Here is a 16,197-nt window from a genome sequence, read left to right as displayed (position 1 = left end):
CCCATTGAGGAAAGCCAAGGCAGGAACTCAAATCAGGCAGGAGCCTAGAGGCAGGAGCTGATACAGAGGCCATGAAGGGGTGCTGCTTACTGGCTTGCTCCTCATGGCTTGCTCAGTCTTTCTCATAGCACACAGGCCCACCAGCCCAGGGGTGGCCCCATCACAATGGGCTGGGCCCTCTCATATCAACCACTAATTTAAAAATGCCTTACAGGTTTGCCTGCATACAGCTGGATCTTCTGGAGGTTTTTCCTCAATAGAGGTTCCCTCCTTTAGATGACTGCAGCTTGTGTCAAGTTGACATAAAACTAACTAGCACAAGGTCCTTACTGAAAATGAGATATTACATCTCTATTATGTAAAACAGCAGTAGGGAGCTTTAACAATAGTGAGTAGTAATTAATAGCCAGACTAAACATCCTTGTATAAATATATGTGATTTTCATTTGTCAATTAAAAACAGTAGGCTGCCGTTGGGAAGTAGTTCAGGGGTAAAGCAGTTGCTTAGCATGAGGAAGGCCCTAGGTTCAATTCCTAGCACTAATCCAAACCCCAAACTTAAAAAGGATTAAAAAACTATTTGTGAGAAAATATAATAATATTTTGTAACATTTCTGTCTTCTGATGAGCCAGATATTTAACTTTTTATTTATTGCTATGTAAATTTTTGTAAGCTGGGGCTACAGAGATTTCTCAGAGGTTAAGAACGCTGACTGTTCTTACAGAGGACCTGGGTTCAATTCCCAGCATCCATATGGTAGCTCATAACCATCTGTAACTCCAGTCCCAGGGGATCTGACGCCTTCTTCTGACCTCCACAGGCACCAGGCACACACATGGTACACAGTCATGCATGTAGGCAAATACTCATACACAGAAAATAAAAATTAATAGTAATTTTTAAAACATTTTTTAGGCTAATTATTCCCAGCTGTCTCTGGAATATAGACAGCAGTTCTTGCCTAATCTCCAGGAACATGAAGAAGAAAACAATGAAGAGAAAATTTTTATTGCTTAAATTCCATTTCCTTTTTGAGATCCTTCTTTGTTTCTCAGGCTAATCTCAAACACCTTAGCCACAGTGAGCCTCTCTCAGTCTCCCTAGTGCTGGCACCACAGACACACGCCACTGTGCTGTACCAGCTCAGGCACATTAAATCTCAGTATCTTTGCCATATCCAAGTGAGCATGTCCCAGAAAAGTGGGGCTATTTCTGAAGGGGATCCTTTGTTGGGTTCTTACTATAAAATCTTCCAGGCCCTCCTTGTTCTTAAACAAGCACTGAATTCTAGAAGAACCTCTTTGCTACCTGGTCACTCCATCAAGATGGGTGGACTCTCAATCAGCCACAGAAATGCTCTTAGCTCTGTGCTGTCTGACTCTGAACTCCTGCTGAGAGTTCACATTGTGAGAAGGACAAACACACCTGGACCCCAGAAACTGGCCTGCCTCCAGCAAGGCCCATTGCCCTATAAAATGTGGATGCCAGTGTCATAGGGGGATGCTTTGTAACCCAAGAAGAGAGACAAATGTCAAGGTCACTGTGTCAACTACAGGGCACCAAACAAGCTCTGTCCTGACCAGTCTGAGTGACTGTGCCCATACAGGTGACCATTTTAGCATTCTGGGCATGATTTATTAGGAGTGTCCAATCATAGGCTTATCTTGGCTTCCCAACCATCTCCAGAGACAAATCCTGCCTCCTTAAATCCTCTACACCAGTGGAGGATTTCTCAACCTTCCTAGTGCTGGAACCCCTTAATACTGTTCCTCATGTTGTGGTGACAACCCAACCATAGAGTTATTTCTTTGCTACTCCATAACTGTAATTTAGCTACTATGTGTAATGTAAATATCTGATATTCAGGATATATCTGATATATGATCCTCAAAGGGGTAGAGATCCACAGGTTAAGAATCTCTTCCCTAACTCTCTTCTACAGTTCTTGCTAAAAAGCTGAAGGAGCCTGAGCTTCCCATTTCCAATTGCTTTAACTTGTTCAGTTAAGAATGTGACATTTCATGTGGTGGTGGTGCATGCCTTTAATCCCAGCACTCGGGAGGCAGAGGCAGGTGGATCTCTGTGAGTTCGAGACCAGCTTGGTCTACAAGAGCTAGTTCCAGGGCAGCCTCCAAAATGCCACAGAGAAATGCTGTCTTGAAAAACAAAACAAAATAAAACAAAAACAAACAAAGAATGTGACTTTTCACCAGGCAGTGGTGGCCATGCCTTTAATCCTAGCACTCGGGAGGCAGAGTCAGGCAAGATCTCTAAGTTTGAGGCCAGCCTGGTCTACACAGTGAGTTTCAAGTCAGCCAGGGCTACACAGAGAAACCCTGTGTCAAACAAACAAACAAACACAAACCAAACCAAACCAAACCAAACCAAACCAAAAACACAACATATCAAAAGAAAGAAGAGAAATAAGGGAGGGAAGACACTACTGAAAACGACAGAGCCAGTGTGGACTGAGGCTCTCAGGTTTTGCACCTTTTGTGAGAGTCTACCCCCTCTTTCTGCTGAGGATTGAACCTATGGCCTTGTACACGCTAAGCACACATTCTCCCACTAAGCTGCACTGCACCAGCTCCTTACTTTGAGCTTTTCTAGCTATTCAAACTGTCTTCCTCTGTGCCTCAGTTTCCTCACCTGTGAAATAGGAATAATGAAACTGTCTAAGAAAATTATTTTTGAAATTAAATGAATTAAACCCTGCAAAGTTCCTGGAATAAGTCTGCTGAATGTGACTGCTGTTGCTATTATCCTCACCTTGTCTAGGTCACATGGTCTTCCCAAAGGATGTTAGCAACTACCTTGGGGCTAAGGGTGAAATGAGATGAAGCAGGTAAAGGCAACTTACAAACTGGAGCTCTGTTCCAGGGGTCCAGGGGACTGGGCAAGAAGGCCACAGGTGGCAGCGAAGTAAATGCTGGGATTGTGCAGCTGCCTGAAATCATGCACATGTTTCCAATGAAGCCACAATGCCAGGTTTTTATGTAAGATCCCCAGTTTTAAATGTTGGCAGCTAAGTTAGGTTTTTTGCAAATTACTCAGAATGCCAATCAAAACAAGGGTGTCGGCCACCAATCTGTGACTTACAAACATTTGTATCTGTTGCTTAATAAACCAAAGGGGAAGCATGGAAACAGCTGATGCAATAACCACAGTGAAAATCCAAGCAATAACATTTGCTGTGGGCTTCATATCGTGTTATCACAGAGCTGGGACCTCCCAGCAGCCTGAAGAGACAGGCGTCCATCTCTGCTGCACAGGCCAGGAAACTGAGATTTGATGTGAAAAATCACAGAACTAGGGTGTGGCCAGTGGTTGGGATGCAATATGTCTCTTTTATTCTCCTCTGATGGCAAGGCCAAATTACAACCAGCCCCTGGCGTTCCCAACATCACTACAGAACAACATGCAGTGGGCTCAGCCTTTAGAGTCTTGGCCTGCCCTGCACCACAGAGCACCCCTGGGAACATACTAAAATGTGCATGAAGGACTTCACTCCCACCTGCTGGATCAGAAGCAGTAAAGAGACAGCTAGTGATATATTTTCACAAGCATTCCCCGTGGTGTTGACCCATGCTTCTCCAGTCTAATAAACATAGTTCTCTTGCTTTCTTCTGGAACTTTCCATGCCTCTTGTAAACATTGGTAACACAAACATTTATGGCATGTTCTCCTTCCTTAATGTGTGCTGGAGATTTTCAAGTTAGGGTCAAGAGCCAGGCACAGAAGGCAGAGGCCAGCAGATCTTTGTGAGTTTGAGGCCAGCCTGGTCTAGATAGTGATGGGTTCCAGGCAGTGTGACCCTGTCTCAAAAAAATAAATAAATAAATAAAGTTAGGATCATCCTGGAAGTAGGCTACTCTATATCAAAGGATCAGTAATTTGCAACATCTCTCCAACAACAACACAGAAGGCTTTGTTTCATCACAAAGTCACAGGTAGAATTTGCTGGAATGTAGCCAAACCTAACTCCAACCTGTTTATCTTATTTTGAATGAAGTTAAGCATCTTTGAATATGTTGAAGGGCCATTCCTAATTAAAAAATGATGATGGTGATGATGATGATGACGACGACTTTGGGTTTTTCAAGATAGGGTTTCTCTGTGTAGCCCTGGCTATCCCGGATCTCATTCTGTAGACCAGGGTGGCCTCAAACTCACAGAGGTCCACCTGCCTCTGCCTACTTAGGGCTGGCATTAAACACGTGTGCCACCACTGCCCATCAAAAAATTATTTTTAATTGATAAAAAGAGATAAATTTTCATCAAAAAAGATGTCCAGTTGTGCAAATTGATAGATTAGACACAATTACAAATCACTGTCTTGACAGTTTTTTTCTAAAATATTTTGGAACTTTTATTGAAGATCAATACAAAGAGAGAGGATGAGGAGATGACAACAAACACAACAGGGGAACTAGCTTTGAAAAGCATCAAAGATGGACTGGCTCAGTAGTTAAGAGTGTGTACTGCTTTTCCAGATCATCTGTGTTCCCAGCACCCACATCAGGCAGCTCACTACCACCTGTAACTCCAGCTCCAATGGATTTGATACCTTTCTGAGCTTTGTCTAATGTTTGGCTGTGGGACTCTGCATCTGCTTGCATCAGTTGCTGGATGAAGTCTCTCTGGTCTCTTTAATGACAATTCTACTAGGCTCTGGTCCCAGAACACTCTGCAGGCAGGACAAACTGTAGGTCAAATGTTCTGTGCCTTGGTTGATGTCCAGTCACTTCACTAGAGGCCTTGTTGAGTTTCAGAAGAAGATGACTGGTTCAGGATCCATGTCCCTCATTACTGGGAGCCTTTTCCAGGATTACTCTCAAAGATTCCATGGGGTTTCCATTGTACTAGGTTTCCAACTCATCCCAGAAACTCCCTCCCCCCTTAGAGAGACCTTTCTTTGGGCCACCAGCTCACAAAAAGTTACATGGAGACTTATTATTAACTATGAAAGCTCGGCCTTAGCTTAGGCTTGTGCCACTAGCTCTTATAACTTAAATTAACCTGCTTTTTATTAATCCATTTTTTACCATGTGGCCTTTTACATTTCTTTTATTCTGTATGTCTAACTTCTCATGTCTCCATGGTGTCCTTCCACTCCCCCAAATTGAAAAACAAACAAACAACAAACAAATGGTGCCACTCAAATCCCCCCCCACTCCTCCAGAGTGACTCTCTGTCCCTTCCAGATGCCCTCTAATGCTCTATGATTACTTTCTGTCAACCAGTTGCTAACTCAGCCTCCTGACCCAAGGTTAATTTATTTAATTAATGAGAATGCAAAATCAGGATTCACAATTGAATATCCCCCAACATTGCCCCCTTTTTTGTCTAAATCAAAAGAGGTTTTAAGTCTAACAGAGTAAAATTATATACAATGAGAACAATTATTAAGTAAGAATTATATTCACAATGTCCAGTCTATTTGTATTTGGCAAATTCAGAGACTGAAGCCTGAAATCATGTACAGAAACCTAGATGAAGTCTATTCTAGAATTAGTTAGCACGCTATATACCATTAATATCATGACAGAAAGTTTAAATATATATGTATGTGTGTGTAGATATATATTTAAACATATATATATCATACATTTTGAGATACTATTTATATCTTAAGAAAAGTTTTAAAGAGTCAAAATAAAATCAAAGGTTTATGATATTACTTGACAATAGAATAGTCCCTTAATTTTGGTTTTCTTCTGTTCTATACCAGGTGGCTTTTCTGACATGAGACAGAGATTTTGGATTTTCCTTTAACAAGCATGCATCTCTTTTTTGTTGTTGTTGTTGTTGTTTGGTTTTTCAAGACAGGGTTTCTCTGTGTAGCTTTGGAGCCTATTCTGGCACTCACCCTGGAGACCAGGCTGGTCTCAAACTCACAGAGATCCGCCTGCCTCTGCCTCCCGAGTGCTGGGATTAAAGGCGTGCACCACCAACGCCCGACACATGCATCTCTTTTAAACTGCAAGATCTTTCTATAACTGCTTGCCCTGTAGGATTGTGTGGTATATTTGTAATATGCTTTATGTTGTAATATGTGAAAAAGTGTTTCATTTTATTAGAAACATATGTTAGAGCATTGTCAGTCTTAATTTGTACAGGTATTCCCATAATGGCCATAACTTCTAATAAATGTGTAATTACAAAATCAGCCTTTTCGAAACTCGGAGCATTTGCCCATTAAAATCCTGAATATCTGTCTATGGTATGGTGTACATACTTTAATTTTCCAAACCCTATGAAATGAAACATCTTTTTGCCAAATTTCATTTCTTTGGGTACCTTTGGATTACTTCCTGTAGGTAGGTAGTAGAGTTTTTGGTTATACAAAGAACAAGTAGGACTCTTCCATATAATTTCCTTGGCTTGTTTCCAAGTGATGGAAAAATCTTTCTTCAAATCTTTTCTATTAACATGGTGTTTCTTATGAAATCTAAGGTTTCTAGCACATTTCCTACCAACAGCCAATCAATTTCATCATTACCTTGCTCTAGAGGGCCTGGTATACCTGTGTGGGATCTGATGTGTCTTATATACAAAGGATGATTTCTATTTCTGATTATTTCTTCACCATGCACATGTGACTAGCCCCTTCTTTCTGGCCCTTCTCTCTGGCCTGGCTGCTTTGTTGCCCCTGGCACGCTCTGGCTTGCGTTTGGGCTGGTGTTTATCTGAATAAAGAAATCTTAGCCTTACGGACTACGGATCATCTTTGAGCGCACTCGGCAAACAATAATCATCAGTTGGTGCCCAACATGCTCCAGAAAAAGAATTGGGCCATACCTCTCCGACTACACTGGATTCAACTTACTCCGTTTCGACTGACACTCTGACCAGAGCCTCGAGTACTGACTTCAATCAAGTTGAGGATTTCAACCTAGATCTTCAATCAAGCAAATCCCATCTAACATGGACTGGAGATAACCCAATAGAGACTTTCCCTGTGCTAACATTTTCCCCCCCACAGGACCCCCACAAGGCTACCATCATCCCATTTCAGCAGGAAGTAACTTAGAAGATGCTATGCCCCCACTCCCCATTATTGTTTATTAGGGTAGTGTAAGCCTAGTTAGGAATAACTTTCTTATTGTTTAGAGTTGGGATTGGAAGGAGGTGTTCAAGTTAGACACCCTTTCCACATGACTTTAGGGCTTAGCCGGAATAGACACAGTTAGTATGTGCAATAGCAGATTATTGTATCTTCTTATATTTCACCTTTATGATTGTTAATTTTGGATGTTTTACACTATTAAGTTATAATCCTCTTTTAGACTAAAAGGGGAATTGTAGGGAGACACTGTAGCCCCGCCTCCTAGTACCCCTGATTGCTGTGCCTGGACACACCCGTGAGGGCGTGGTCAGGGGAGGTCTAAGGTGAGCCCCTTCTTTCTGGCCCTTCTCTCTGGCCTGACTGCCTTGCTGCCCCTGGCATGCTCTGGCTTGCGTTTGGGCTGGTGTTTATCTGAATAAAGAAATCTTAGCCTTACAGACTACAGATCATCTTTGAGTGCACTCGGCAAACAATAATCATCACAAGTGTTCACACACACATAAAGAAGTGTTCACACACATTAAAATGTAATTAAAAATTTTAAACATACACAAGTGTTCACACACATTTTAAAAAATGTAATTAAAAAATTTAAGCCAGGCGTTGGTGGCGCATGCCTTTAATCCCAGCACTCGGGAGGCAGAGGCAGGTGGATCTCTGTGAGTTCGAGGCCAGCCTGGTCTCCAGGATAGGCTCCAAAGCTACACAGAGAAACCCTTGAAAAACCAAACAACAACTACAAAAATTAAAACATACACAAGATAGCTCAGTAGTAAAGGTGCTTGCTGTCAGGCCTGGTGACAGGGGTTCCATTCCCGGAACTCACATGGTGTTAGGAGAGAACTGACTTTTGCAGGTTGTCCTCTACCACCATATGAACGCTGTGGCAAAAGCACACATGTAAGCGCGCGCACACACACACACACACACACACACACACACACACATACAGAGACAACACACACACAACACACATACACACCACACACACATATACACCACACATACACACACCACATACACACACATACAGAGACACCACACACACACCACACATAACACCATACACACCACACATACACACATATACCACACACACACCATACATAGACACCACACACACACACACACACACACACACACACATCCTCCACACACACACACCACACACCATACACACATGAACACACCACTACTAAACCTAATAAAAAGATTTAAATACACACAATACCCTGATCAATCCATTGTAAGGCACACTATGGTGAATCTGGAGGCTCCACAACTTGCATCCTGGTAAAGTCACCTTAATGTTAAGAGTCTGCAAGCTGAACTATCATACTTTAGGGACCTTTCATTTGCATTACAGCATCCTCCATGTCTAGATTGTGACTGACACAGCAATGAGATGGCAATAGTTACATGTATACAGACAGTGCTTACTATGATCACAACTGCTTTGAGCATCACATGTGTGGTGAGTTCACCTCCATATGCTAGGATGCCATTATTTCTACACTGCAGATGAGAAAACTCAGCCGAAAGCACAGGGTACCTGTCCTAATTGTCACAGTGGAGTCAGACCCACTCTGTGTGCCTCATAGCTGCCCATGGTGCATGTGAAGAATGAATAAGGGGGCCAGATATGGTGGCGCAGGCCACCTGTGAGCCCACTGGAAGTTCCAGGCCAGCCTGGACTATAGAGTGAGACCCTGTGTCAAAGCAACAAAAATACAGAATAAATGAGTTTTCTTGTATGCAGAAGGAAAGGCTGGAGAGGGAGAGCATTCTCCCCAGCCAGCACTTGGTGCAGATGGGTCTCAGGGTTGAGCTCCACCTGGACCATGGGTTCTGCCATCCTCAACCTGCCCCACCTTATAAACAGGAATGGTTTCACTGCCATGAGATTTGTGCAGCTGCAGAAGCCCTGTACTCAGAAGGACCTGGTGTTTGGCTCCGTGCGCTGCTGTCCTCATCTTAAAACCATCTTCATTTTACCTTTGAACTTGTGTTCTATAAGCATTGCATGATGGGCCCATGAGCCTGTCTGTGAGCAGAGGAGGTATTTGCCACGCACACACAAGACTGCCTCAGCCTTTCCATTATCACATGGTGTGTGTCACGCCCCATGGGTGTGAGCTGGGGGAGCATGGGAGTGCAGCAAGATTCTAGCAAGTTTGAGGAAGGCATGTTAGGTCTGCAAATGAGCAAGCAGGAGGCACCCACAGCCTGCAGGAACCTTGCTTCCTTCCAATGGAGCTTGATCTTCACTCACCAAGGACTGGAAGCATTCTGTGGCACTCAGCCAAACCTCATGCTCATTTAATTCACATGTCTTCCCCATAATAGCTGGCCGCTTACAAATAGAGGGAGGACTCCGGCTCCTCTCAGTCCTTCCCTCCTCCTCAGTAGCCACAGGCAGGGAACACCCGTGGAGTATATCCCATTGAAACGTGAAAAAGATGCAGTTTTGTGCAGTGTTTTCACTGTTCTGCTAAAAAACAAAATGTGTACACATCTGTGAGGCACAAAACACAAAAACCATGATTTGATTTGGGTGATACTGAATGGGACTTAAACAGGTATACTGTTTTTTTTTTGGTTTTGTTTTTGCTTTTTTTTTTTTTTTCCCACAAGCTCACTATGTAGCCCCAGCTGGTCTGGAACTCACTATGTAGACCACACTGGCCTCAAGCTTGAAAACATATTTCTGCCTCTGCCTTCTGGGTGCTGGGATGAAAGGATCACCACAGCAAACAAGCATCTGGACATTTTCACTTGATACAGGCATTTCAGGCCTGGAAGTGTGTGCCTGTAATCTCAGCATTTGGGAGGCTGAGGCAGGAAGATTGCAAGTTTGAGGGTAGCCTGGGCTACAGGAGATCCTATCGCAAAACAAAACAAAACAACAAGAACAAAGCAAGAGAATGACATCAGGTAGCAAATAAAAGCAGATGACTAGCTGGGACTATGGAAGCAGACATGTTGTTTTAATGAGTCAGTTTTCCTGCTTCTTGAGAAGAGACACACTAGGCTGGATCTGCACATGTCCTCCTGGCGATGAGCCCCACAGAGTCTGTCATCTGCCCTACATATAAATTTCCGTTTTACCTATGCTAGGTTGATTTAATTTTCTGTGACTTGATAACCAAGAGTCCTGACTGATTTTATGACTTGCCCTGGGGGTGTGTTAACTCTATACTTTAACTAACATGCTCCAGGGGGAGTCAGTGTGGTACAAGGTAAAAAACATGGACTTTTTATAAATGGGAAGGAGGAAGGCTCAGAAACTCCTTAACACCACGCCAGCATCCATGAGGAGTTCAGATTTGAATTTAGCTTGTTGCCTCTGTAGAATGTCTGCTAGAACTATGGGAACATGGACCGTGGCTGCACTGTGCAGCTTTGTAGCCACAGGCCACTGAACCCCTGGAATATGACTAGTTTGACTGAGGAATTGCATTCTATATTTTATTTTACTTAATTGAAATAGTGAGATCAGATGATACAAGTCTTGTGACCAGATACTTTTCTGGTCCGTGAGTTCTTTCAGGGGGTCAGCTGATCCACTGGCTCCCCTGAGGCACAGCACTGCCTGGTAAGTCCAGGTGATGGAGGTAGAGTGCCCACAGTGGCTGGCATGTGGGGCTCTGCATGGAACAGCTGCTGATCTCACTGGGATTCAGGCCTGACTTCCCTAGCTAGAAAGGACAGGAAGGAGACAGCAGGTGCAGGCATGCATACCGTCCCCTAAGTCACTTTCCTCCATCAGTTGAGGCCTGTGTGTGTGTGGGGGGGGGGGGGGTTAGAGCTCTCCACAGAGGTTAGCTGGGTCTCCAGTGATGAAAGATACCAGGAATTCATGCTGGCGGGATTGGCTGCCCACAGCAACCTTCCCGGAAGGGCTCAGCCCCTGGCAAGCTGCAGAGGTGAGCTGGGGAGAGGCAGGCGCCTCTGGTATGTCTCTGGAAAGCTGCCAACAAACCCAGAGCTGTCATCACCCCAACCCAACTAGGGGCGGGACAGCTGGGCTAATGCATCTTGACACCTGCTGGAAGGGGCCAGGCCCCAGGCCCCGAAGCTGCTGGCTCTCCAGCTCTGCCTTTCTCCAAGCCTCTCTTAGAACAGGCTCTTCCCTTGCACCCCTCTCTGGTTTACTGAGGTCAGAACAAACAGGCCCTACGTTTGGGAAGCCTATTGCGCCCCTCCCTACTCCCCAGCAAGCAAGGTCATACCCTGGCAGAACTGTACTGCCATAGGGCTCCAGCCTGGCTGGTGACCTCTGTTGGAATCTTAACACAGCGTGCAGCTGACGGACTCCTCCACAGAGGTGTTTCAGATTCTGGGGTTTCACAGGTCATTGTGCCTTCATCAGAGCTACTTGTCAAGGAACTGGGGCTCATCACTGACCTGAGCTGGGGATGCGAAGAGAGGGTGTCAAGGAAGAGTGGCGTGTGACCTGGGACTGCAGCCGCAGTGAAGGACAGAGGTAGCAGCATGGGCAAAGATTTGAGAGGCTGAGGAAGGAGGCCGTATAACAGGCAGGAAGAGGGTGGGCGCAGTGACGGGGAAAGAGGGACCCTGCGCTGGTTGGTTCTGGTTTGGTTTGGTTTTGTCACTGCATCCTCAATGGAGAAAATGCCTCCATCGGATTGCCCTGTAGGCAGGTCTGTGGGGCATTGTTTTGATTAATGATTGACATGGGAGGGTCCAGCCCACTGTGGGTGGCGCCAGCTCTGAGCAGGTGGTCCTGAGAGGGATAAGAGAGGAAGCTGAACAAGTGCCAGAGGAGAAGCCAATAAGTAGTGATCCATCCATCGCCTGCAGCCTCTGCTTGTAATCCTACTTCCTCCAGGTTCTGCCTCGCTTGAATTCCCTTCTTGACTTCCCTTAATGATGGATTGCGATGGAGGTGTAAGCCAAACAAACCCTTTCCTTCCCAAAGTCACTTTTGGTCTTTATTTTATTTTATTATGACAGTAATAGAAAGCAAACCAGGACAGGCCCCAAGACTTCAGATGCCCTGAGAGGGGCATGTTCTCCCCTCAGGAGGCCTAAGCTCCCCATGTGTGCTCCTCAAGCCCCAGAACCTCAGAATGCTCTGAGGTTCCCCACAAGGCTGGAAGTCAGCTACCAGCTTTGGAGGCTTCCTCTAACTGGAATGCACCCCAAACAGAAACATGGTGGCTTAGAAGCACCTGGGTGCCACACAGTGACCTAAGCAAGATGTTTGGATGTAATTGGCCCCTATAAACTCATAGGGAGTGGCGCTATTAGGAGGTGTGGCTTTGTTGGAGTAGGTATGGCCTTGTTAAAGGAAGTGTGTCACTGTGGGGTGGGCTTTGAGGCCCACCACCTGTTGCTTTTTCTCCACCCTCACTTTCTCCAGCACCATGTCTGCCTGCACGCCACCATGATCATGATGGACTAAACCTCTAAGACTATAAGTCACCCAATTAAATATTTTCCTTTCTAAGCATTGCCATGATCGTGGTGTCTGGTCACAGCAACAGAAACCATAACTAAGACACACGCCTACAGAGGACCATTGTCTTCTCCCCACTTTACAGAGAAGTTAAAAAATTTGCCCAAGTTCTCACAGCAATCTTAGCAATAAAGCTAGGATTTTTTTTTTTTTTAACAGTATCTTAGGCAAGCAAGGTTGGCCTCTGACTCCATAAGTAGCGTGTGTGTGTGTGTGTGTGTGTGTGTGTGTGTGTGTGTGTGTGTGTGTGTCTCCAATTTCTAATCCTCCTGCCTCAATTTCCCAAGTACTGGGACTACAGGAGTGCACCACTATGCCTGGTGTATGCAGGGCTGGGGATGGATCCCAGGGCCTCATGCATGCTGGGCTAGAACTTTCATGAGAGCCAGCTAGACCAGAATGAAGAAGCTGATTAACTTTGTCTTGCCAGAGTTCCCTAAACTTGTTTGTTTTATATAATTATGTAAACATTTTTTGCATATTTGCTTATATTGTAAAAGACAATTGATTCTGTGGGCGGGCAGAAATGATCTATTAAAGGGTTCTAGAATAGGAGACTTCAGATTTAATTCAAAGCTGTCTGCAGTAAGGTTTTATCAGCCATTCACAGTTCACCCTTTTCTTAGAGGTTCTCTGCCGCCAAATTGTGTCTGACACACTGTTCTGTCCCCAGTGCCCAGAGAGATAGCACATCATGCTGGCATAAGAACATCTGCTCGATGCAGACAGTGAGAGCACAGGAGTCCTGGAATGTGGGGAACAGGCAGATGGCCAGGAGGGTTAGAGTGTGGAGGGGTGGGGTCAGTGGCAATTGTGGGGGTTGTAAGGATTCAGGCATTACGCTGGCCTGCCCCTGTCACCTGACAGAATGCACTCAGGAAGTACTCTGGTCAGCCAAGGGTTCCATGAGTAGTACTAGTCTGCTCGCAAGTGCAAAGGACCCCTTAAAAGACAGACCCCCTGGACACTTAACGCTCTGTTTCTGCTGTCTTTCTCTCCGCTCTCCTCTTTCTGCTCTTTCGGCTCTCTTCCCACTCTCTTCCCGCTGTTCCCGCTGTTCCCCTGGGGCAGAAAGGACTTTTCCTGTCTCCCTCATCCCTTGTGTCCCTTGTGTCCCTTGTGTCCCTTGTGTCCCTTGTGTCCCTTGTGTCCTCTCTCTGTGTCTCTGTGTTTCTTTACCTCTTTTCTCTTCCCCTCCCCTCCCCCCACCTCCCCTTTCTAATAAAACTTCTCACTTAAACTCTGTCTGCCTGGCGTGTTTGTCCCTCCATTTCAGTCACCCTCGCCCGCCATGGAATCCGCCATGGTCCCCCACCCAAGGTCCCCCTTTGAGCTTTATCCTAACGCGGGCATTCTGGAACCCAAAGTCTTAGAGCCAAAGTGGAAAGCAAGCCACGCCTATCCTGTAGCACAGCTAAGTGTGGACCCAGATGTTGCTTGAAACCTGCCCTAAGTCTACCCAGGATTTCCCAGGCAACAGTTAACCACCAGTAAGCTGGAAAACAAGGCATTTGTTGGAGTTGAAGGTGTATCAGGAAGCTTTGAGCTTTAAGAGTAAGAGAAGGAAATCTCTCAGACTGCTTGCTGGGCGTCCAGCCTCCTCTGCTGCCACGGAGAAGCTGGCAGGAGTAGGGGCTTTGGGCTGCTCTGCACACAAGTGCTCAGTCCCTTCTCTTTGAAAAGGACAGGCCCGAGGACGAGGTCACAAACTGATTCAGCTGGGACCAGACAGAATCTGTCTCTTCATTGCCACGGCACCAGGGCCTGTGTCCGGCTTCCTTTGCCCACTGCGCAGTTCCCCGCCCTCTCCTTTCTGGTCACTTGTCTGTCACATCCCCACTTCCATCCACCAGAGCCTGCCCACTGCTCACCTGACTGGCTCTAATGAGATTACAGATGCCCAGCGATACAGGCAGGTTAATTCCCTCTGGCTTAGAGGTCGGGCCAGTCCACAAGCAGGAGCAGAAAGGAATCTCCTCTGAGATGCTGTGTGAAGATGGCTGAAAATTTTCTACACCTCGACAAGCCTCTCCACCAATGCAGCAATGCAAATCAGAACAAATCAAACCGAATTAGAAAAAGCCCACATTTAATGGATACAACACTCCGGATGGCCTTCCAGTCCCTGGAGAAGGGATGGGAAAGGAAAACAGGAAAAACCTATTTTCTGGGAGGCAGTTTAAATACCCTGTGGAAATGGTCTTGAGCATCCCTGGGGAAGAGGTCTTTGTTTGGTGGGCTTTCTGAGATGCTGCAGGGTTTGGAGAGAGATAGGGGAGGGGGCTTAGGTGGAACTCCCACCACAGCATCCTACTCTTTGGGTATATGGATGCCAGGGACTGGGGTGAAGCTTCCTCCATAACAGTTCCAGCCATGGTCACTGCTCAGCACGCTAGAGTTTGCCTTTACCCTCACTCACATTCCCTCTGGCTAGACGCTATTATTGTCTCTGTTTTATAAATGAGGAGACTGAAGCAGAGTGAGATGAAATGGTTTCACAGGATCACACAGCTAGCAAGTAGCCGACCTGGGTCTCAAAGGCAAATCTCCTGTGCTTTGCCATCCTTAAAAACAGGAGGCCTTGGGGCCTTAAACCTGGTCAAAGGCCTGTGGCTGGAGAGGCCATAGACCCTGTCGGGGTGGGGCCCTGTTATTGTTGTTTTCCTGGGCAATCCTGTTGTTAAACTGCCTTCTAAGAAGTTTATGCTCATTCCCATTGTCTGCCTCAGTCAGAGAGGCTTCTCCTCACAGTGGGCAGCAGTGGAGGCATGGCTGAGGAGTGACTGGCCCTAAACAGGACATCCTAGGAGAGGGGCAGGAAGAAAGTAAGAGCTGAAGGATGGGGAGGAGTGTGGTGACACTCTCTCCTCTGGATGTGACGCGGACATTGCACTCATGAGTCCACAGCAGCTGTGGTTGCCCCCACAAGACCTGCTGGTCAACAATTCCAGCATGGGTGTGGGAGGGGCTTATGAGTTCCACCCCTAGCTGAGGGGCTGTTGGTGATTGATGGCTGCTGAAGGAAGGGGTATCTCCACCCCATCTCCCGGAGTATGGCAGCTGGTAGGTTGTCTGTGCTCATGCAGGTAGTACTGATTATATTCTGGGTTATTTAAAGATGTCAAGGCGGAGGGGTGGGGGAGATATGTGCTGGGGAGGGTCCAGGAGGAGTTGCAGTTGTGGTAGATGTTGTTAGGTCTCAAACTGGGACAAAGGTCTGTGATGCCTATTAACATATCAAAGCAGACTCTGGTCACCAGGTTCTCCCAGCATCCCTCCATCCCCACCTTACAGGGTCCTTCTGACTGGCATATGCTCCCTATCCAATAGGCCGCTCTCCAGCCCAAGGGCTGGCTGCCCTTGCAATCCAGCTCCTCTGGCTCCTATATAACTCAGCCATTTTGGCTACACCAGTCTCTTGGCCCAGGCCGCCCCTCTTGGTTGGCGAATCCCCTTTTGCTCTCCCCCAACCCCATAGTCATGTACACTCTGGATTCTTCCAGATGCCTCTGGCTGTTTTCTCCCTCACATTTACAATAAACAATAAACCTTTGCCCCCGCCATACCTGTGGGGGACCGAATATTTCTGTTATGGAATATTTTGGGTCCCAGTCTCTAGCTGCTGTAAACAGCGGTGCAGGAAAA

Source organism: Cricetulus griseus, chromosome 2 (assembly GCF_003668045.3).
Source record: "Cricetulus griseus strain 17A/GY chromosome 2, alternate assembly CriGri-PICRH-1.0, whole genome shotgun sequence".
NCBI lineage: Eukaryota > Metazoa > Chordata > Mammalia > Rodentia > Cricetidae > Cricetulus > Cricetulus griseus.
The sequence above is the reverse complement of the archived record's forward strand: the minus strand, read 5'-3'. Positions refer to the sequence as shown.